Raw genomic sequence first — 7,965 nt, forward strand, 5'->3', positions numbered from 1 at the left:
TTTCAGGTTGGAAAGACATAACTTGTGGAGTGCCACAAGGATCAGTCCTAGGGCCTCAGTTATTTACTAGCTATATTAATGATTTGGAGGAGGGGACAGAATATAATGTATCCAAATTTGCTGGCAGTACAAAAATAGGTGGGAAGGCATGTTGTGATGAGGGCATATAGAATTTGCAAGGGAATATAGATAAGTTGACTGAGTGGGCAAAAACATGGCAGATGGAGTTTATTGTAAGAACGTGTGAGGTCATGCACTTTGGTAGGAAGAATCAAAAGGCAGACTATTATTTAAATATAGAGAGACTCCAAAAAAATGCAGCACAGAGGGATCTGGGTGCTCTTGTGCATGAAACACAAAAGGTTAACATGCAGGTGCAGCAAGAAATTAAGAAGGCAAGTGGAATTTTGGGCTGTATTGCTAGGGGTTTGGAGTTTAAAAATAGGGAAGTCTTGTTACAACTATTACTCCAGGTCGCACCTGTTGTACTGTGTTCAGTTTTGGTCCCTGTATTTAAGAAAGGATATACTGGCATTGGAGGCAATTCAAAAGAGAATCGGTAGGCTGATTCCTGAGATGAAGGAGTTGACATATCAAGAACGGCTAAACAGGTTAGGTCTTTATTCATTAGAGTTTAGAAGAATGAAAGTTGATGTTATTGAAGCGCACAAGATTCTGAGGAGGCTTGACAGGGTAGATGTTGAGAAGATGTTCCCACTAGTGGGGTATATTGAACAAAGGGACATAATTACAGAATAAGGGGACACTTATTTAAAACTGAGATGTGAAGGAATTTCTTCTCTCAGAGGGTAGTGAATATCTGGAATTCTCTACCCCAGAGAGTTGTGGAGGCTATATCACTGAAAGTATTTAAAGAGGAGGTAGACAGATTTTTGAAATATCAGCGAGTTGAAGGTGACGAGGAGCTGGCACGAAAGAGGAGTTGAGGCCTGGGGCAGATCAGCCATGATCTTATTGAATGAAGGGGCAGGCTTGAGGGGCCGAATGACTTACTCCTGCGCTTATTTCTTATGTTCTTATGTTCTAAGCTGTGCAGGAGAACTGGCTTCGAATGGTGAGAAAGATAAACCCCTTTTGTGCTCATTAGAGGTAGTAAAGATGTCTGTGTGTACCAGCCTGGGGATTAATAGCAGTGTCAGAGGTAACAAAGCACAGTCAGGCTGGCTCTGTTCCTTCAAGCATGACCTTGTGAGAGGCTCTGGACTTCAGGACAAGGGGAAAAGACACTGATTTAACTGAAAACCAATTAAAAGAACAAAAAGCAGGCATTACCTTATATGTCACAGGGCCATAGCAAAAAAGCTGTAAAGAAAGAGTCCATGGAACCAGCTGGGCTGCAGTGTTTAGAGCAATTTTGTCAGTTGCTCAGAAGTCGTGTACAGAGGATTCATTATTAGGTTGATCCCGAGGTGGACTCCGGTTTGCAGGGAAGCTAAGCAGCCGTTATCAATGTGAGTATGTAATATTGCTTAGTGGTTTAATAAAGGTGTATCACTTTTGGTGAACCTTCATCCAAGTTGTTGTATGCTGTTGAAATCCAACACAAGGACTTTTAGACTAGGTAGAGGGTCTTACAATGTGGATGTAATATTCAATCACATTGTGGTCATTGCTTTCTAGGGGTGACTTCACTCTGAGGTCATTAATTAACCCTGTCATGTTACACAATACCAAATCTAATATAACCTGCTCTCTGGTTGGTTCCAGAACCAGCTGTTCATAGAAAGCATTCTATGAACTCCTCATCCAGGCTATTACTGCCAATCTGATTTTTGCAGTTTATATGTAGATTAAAGTCATCTATGATCATTGCCGTCCCTTTATCACAAGCACCCAATATTTCTTCTTGTATATATTGTCCGATATTGTGGTTACTGTTAGGGGGCCTGTAGACTTCTTTCCCCTGCTATTCCTCACCTCCACCCAAACCGATTCTGCATCCTGATCTCCTGAACCAAGCTCTTCTCTAACTATTGCAACAATGCCACCCTTGATTAACAATGCTACCCCTCCAGCTTTATTTAGCTTCCTATTCTTCTTGAATATCATATGCCACTCAATATTCAGGACCCTTGTCATTCTGCAGCTATGTTTCCGTAATGGCTATCAGATCATATTTATTTACTTCAATGTGCGCTAACAATTCATTTACTTTGTTAAGAATGCTACGCACATTCAGATACAGAGTCTTTAGTTTTGTCCATTTGTTATCTTTCTAACATCTAGTCTTGATTGTTGGTGCATTCTTAGGTTTTTTTCTCTCTGTCTCTTCCTGCCATTCTCTGACCCTCATTTCCCATATTATTATTCTCCTCTCTTACCTTGTCTCTACTCTTTAACATACCACATCTTTCCACATTTGATCCTTTGCCCCCCCACTATTTAGTTTAAACTCTCTCTACTTCCCTAGTTAGGCAGTTGGAAGAACACTAGTCCCAGCACGATTCAGGTGTAAACTGTCCCAACTGTACAGCCCCCACTTTCCCTGGTACTGGTGCCAGTGCCCCAATGCAAGTAACACAACAAAGGTCAGGGTTCAAATGGCAATGGTGTTTGGGTGTTCCCATTCACTATTTTAATTGGCCTGGTAACAGGCATGAGAAGGTTGCTTTAGCCAGGAGAAGGGAAGGGAAGGAGCAGTGGGGATGGAGCAGGGGAGGTGGAAAAGAATGTGGGGATGAAGGAGAAAAGAGAGAAAAGAGAGAGAGATAGAGGGTCCAGCCACGTCCCAGTGGTGTTGATTTAAATGTGGACCAACTGTAGGTCACTCAGTCTCAGCTCTGCTGGTGAAAGCTGATGGCAGTAAGGATCACAGCCCCAGAGGACCTGAGGGATGGTGCTATTTATTTTAATTTTTAAATGCATGCAATGAACCAGGATCACAGGGGCTGAGGGGTTTTGGGGCAGAGGTAAGGGAGACCCCAGCAATTGACGTGAATAAGAAATAAGACCAGGAGTAGGCCATAGATCTCTGAAGGCGGAGGGGCATGTTAGTGGGGTGGTGAAAAAGTCATATGGGATACTTGCATTTTTCAATCGAGGCATAGATTACAAAAGCAGGGGGGTCATGTTAGAGTTGTATAGAACCTTGGTGAGGCCACAGCTGGAGTACTGTGTGCAGTTCTGGTCACCACATTATAGGAAGGATGTGATTGCACTGGAGGGGACGCAGAGGAGATTCACCAGTATGTTGCCTGGGATGAAACATTTAAGTTATGAAGAGAAGTTGGATAGACTTGGGTTGTTTTCGTTGGAGCAGAGAAGACTGAGGGGCGACCTGATCGAGGTGTACAAGATTATGAGGGGCATGGATAGGGTGGATAGGGAGCAGCTGTTCCCCCTTAGTTGAAGGGTCAGTCACAAGGGGACACAAGTTCAAGGTGAGGGGCAGGAGGTTTAGGGGGGATGTGAGGAAAAGCTTTTTTACCCAGAGGGTGGTGACGGTCTGGAATGTGCTGCCTGGGAGGGTGGTGGAGGTGGGTTGCCTCACATTCTTTAAAAAGTACCTGAATGAGCACTTGGCACGTCATAACATTCAAGGCTATGAGCCAAGTGCTGGTAAATGGGATTAGGTAGGTAGGTCAGGTGTTTCTCATGTGTCGGTACAGACTTGATGGGCGAAGGGTCTCTTCTGCACTGTGAGATTCTGTGATTTAGCCCCTTGAACCTGCTCTGCCATTCAGTTACCCAGCTGGGAATGCCCTGAGGGAAAATAACATTTAGTCACTTATTGTAGGACTGGAGTCACATAGAGGTCCAGGCTGGCGAAGGGCAACAGCTTTCCTTCCCTGAAGGACATTATTGAACTGTTGGATTTTTACAATAATCACCAGCTTCATGTCAGTTCGTAAATAATCGGATTTATTGAAATCAATTTCACAACTCACTGTGAGGGGATTGCTGGTCCAGTATCAAACACATGCACCATTGGATGGCTGTGAGGACTGGGACTCATGTCCTCAGACAAGCAGAAAAGGAATACTCAGCATTTACTCTCACTCCCCATCCCCCTCCTCCTGCTGGCCCACCCCATCCCCTTACCCCTCCCCATCCCCCTCCTCCTGCTGGCCCACCCCCTCCAGGAAGAAGCCCACAGTCAGTTGAAGTTTCCAAGGCCTCTCACTATCAATAGAACATTACATAGGAGACAGATTATATAAAGGACTTGGGCATTAATTCTAGTGTTTTACTTGGATCTTGTGGTGTGTGGAACCATAGCTACTGTGTGACTGGGCTGACAATTCTCTGTAGATGTGGTCTTCCAATGGAATTAATAATTTTAACTATATGGGTATAAAAAACTTACACTTATATAGCACCTTTCTCAACCTCAGGATGTCCCAAAGCAGTTCAAAGTCAGTGGAGTACTTTTGAAGTTTAGTCACTGTTGTAATGTTGGAAACAGGGCAACCAATTTGTGCACAGCAAGATCCCACAAACAGCAATGTGATAATGACCAGGTCATATGTTTTCATAATGCTGCTGCAGGAAAAATATTGGCCAGGAAACTGGGGAGAACTTGACTGCTTCTTTTCCAATAGTGCTGTAAGGTCCTTTACATCTGCCTGAGAGAGTATCCAGGGCCTCAGTTTAATGTTTCATCTGAATACAGCACCTCTGATAGTGCCGACCTCCCTCAGTACTGCACTGGAGTGTCGACCTGGAATTTGGATGCAAGTCTCTGATTGGAGTCTGAACCCACAGCCTACACGAGAGGTGAGAGAGTGACACACTGAGCCCAGTTTAATGGTATCAAAAGTTGTGATTGACCACATGACACTGAGAATTATTCCAAGATTCTTTATTAAGCATTATATAGTAAGGTGCAGTTACGTGGAATATAAATTCTGTTCCTTATTCTATTGACAGGTACAGCGAAAAAAAATCAATGAGAAGTGAAATATAAACCATTTCTTAAAAGATCATTCTCTCCTGGAACTTGATACCTTAAAGTTGTTGAGAATAGAGGACGCCTTTGCAGCCAACCCTTTTTTAGTTCTTGGGATGGGGGCGACAGTGTCAAGGCAGTATTTATTGTCCATCTCTAATTGTTCCAAGAGCTTTAATCATCGGTCAAATAGTGTGGGTCTGGAATCACATGCAGTCCAGAAGCCGATGGCTCCCTGGTTTTAATGATCAATTTCCTGGTGCCAGCCCCACAGATTTGAGCCAGTGACCTCTGAGATCATGAGTCTAAGACCAGCATCAGTGATCTTAACTGAGACACTGAGGTCACGTCTCTGCCGAGCTCTGCATGCCCCCCCCACTGCCTGTGCTCTTCACTGGCACTTGAATGACTCGTGTCGATTTACAAAGGCTGGAGTGCCCCCTTAAGCACATTTTCAATGTGGTACATCCGCAGTCTTCAGTCATACAAATCAAGCTACCAGCAAAAATATGAAAGTTCTCTTCTATTCAGACACACGTGTAACCAATGAACATCCCCAGAAGTAATCTGTGCATTGCAATAAAAATATAATTATTTTACAAACTCACTTGGTTTCTGGGCTAGCTGCTGTATAAACATATTCCCTTCAATCAGTGCATTCCGTCAGCAATATTTGGCTCCCAGAACAAGAGTTAATGTAAATCATTCTCAAAGAGTTAACCTGTATGAAAAGACTGAAAGAGCAGCTTCCAATCAGTTCCCCTTCCAACAAGAGGAACTTTAATAGAAAGTACCATTGAATAAGTGAAATAACAACTTTCATTTATTTAACACCTTTAACATAGTAAAAACATCCCAAGATGCTTTGCAGGAACATTATCAAACAAAATTTGACACCAGGCTGCATGAGGGCAGATGACTAAAGCTTAGCTAAAGAGGTAGGTTTTAAGAATCATTTTAAAAGAAGAGAATGAGGTAGAGAGGCAGAGAGGGAGGGAATTCCAGAGCTTAAGGCCCACAGACAGCTTAAAGCACAACTGAGCAGTGAAAGAACAGAAATCAAAACTATTGCTCAAATGTTAAAACTCTTCATAAGAGGACAAGTTCCTCACTGTGTTCACGCCTTCTGCTCTGCCCAGCGTTAGGGTCTGGGGTTAATAGTTTCCTCGGCCCTGTCATCCCAAGTCCCTGCTTTTTGCCTTAAGGAATGAACTTGCGTTTCTGTGGCACCTTTCACAACCTCAGGATGACCCAGAGCACTTTACAGCTAATCAAGTACTTTTGAATTGTGGTCACTTGCACATTAGGGAAATGCAGCAGTCACGTGCACAGAAAGCTTCCACAAACAGCTTCCACATGAGATAAATAACCGAGAATCTGTTTCTTTACTGTGGCTTGTTGAGGGGCACGACAGGCATTCCTGATCCTCTTGGATTAACATTAATTTTCCTTCTGTGCCCCCTCCTCAACCCGCTGCTCCCTGTCCCTTGCATTGCTGCTGAGGTCAGCAGCTGCACTAACTGTACTAGTGTGTATTACAGTAGTGACCTGATATGATGACATCATCAAACCCTGACTTTGGCCTGCCTGAGGGGAGAGGCTAACAGCTGGCCAACATGGTGAGGGTGGTTTAGTCATCCTGGATATGGTGAATATCACACTACACCATATTAACTCGGAAGTTGGTAAAGTGCCAATGTGCTACACCACAAGACAGTGGGAGGAAGGGATTTGTTTCCATCATTCCTCCCTCGCCCAATTCTTAAAATAACCAACACCAACACCCCCTCCCGCCCCCCCCCAACCATCTTTCCCCCATGGGGAGACAATAAGCAAAGGCCAAGAATATCCTCACAGGGGAAAGTGAATGAGTTGGCGGCTCTGAGCTGTTTTACCCAATTCCTGTGGGTCAGTCATCCTACACAAGCACAATAACTAACCCTGAAGAATTAAGACATGTCTCTAGAAACATATTCCAAAAATAACAGATAATTATGACAATCCAAAAATCCATTAATTATCTGGACTATATTCATTCAGATTACAGCTGGAGAATCCCATTCACCAAAAGCACAGTTTTGCTCCGAATATGATACCATCTACAGCGTGAAAATAGTTGGCTCTACTGGTGAGATTAATATCAAAATTTTACAAGAATAAAAAAGGGAGGCTATTTCTCAACAATCGAGGGGTGTGGTTCATTGGAACAGGAATGTTCAATCTTACAATAGCTTAATCTTTTGATACCATTCGCTAGCAGTGATTCATTTGTCTAAATGTGACTGTTAAACCTGTCATCAAATTGGCTTTTGACTCATCCTCAGCAATTCCACAAGAGTTAATGAAGGTGGGTGGATGGTCAAAGCTCACTAGAGGGAAGTTGAGTCTATTGATTCTTGAAGAGTTCCCATGAATCATTGCTGCTCCCATAAGCCTCTCTTGTTCCTGCTACATTCATCTCTGCCACCAGATTAGACCATGTCTTTCACTTATCCCGTAATCAACACACAGGGGAAGCTTTTAACCTTGGACCCCACCTGAGCCTCCTAACCTTTCCCTTAACTCTGATCTGTTCTCAGTCGAGAATATCAGGTGGGGTTAGCCCAGTTTCTCTAAGGATTTGTTAGAAATAATCTAAGGATATAAAAAGCCTTGGTCAGATCCCATCCACACCCTGTCTTCAGTTTTGGCTAGTGCACCTCAGGAAGGATCTATTGACCTTGGAGGGAGTTCAGTGCAGATTCACTGGAATGATTTTCTTTTTATTCATTGGATGTGGGCATTGCTGGCCAGGCCAGCATTTATTGCCCATCCATAGTTGCTCTTGTTCAGACGGCATTTAAGAGTCAACCACTATTGCTGTGGGTCTGGAGTCACATGTAGGCCAGACCAGGTAAGGACAGCAGATTTCCTTCCCTGGCATTAATGAACCAGATGGGTTTTATGACAATCAACAATGGTTTCATGCTCATCATTAGAGTTTTAATTCCAGATTTTTATTGAATTAAATTTCTACCATCTGCCGTGGTGGGATTCAAACTCAGGTTCCCAAAGCA

The sequence above is a fragment of the Carcharodon carcharias genome, chromosome 2, assembly GCF_017639515.1.
Source record: "Carcharodon carcharias isolate sCarCar2 chromosome 2, sCarCar2.pri, whole genome shotgun sequence".
Taxonomy (NCBI): Eukaryota; Metazoa; Chordata; class Chondrichthyes; order Lamniformes; family Lamnidae; genus Carcharodon; species Carcharodon carcharias.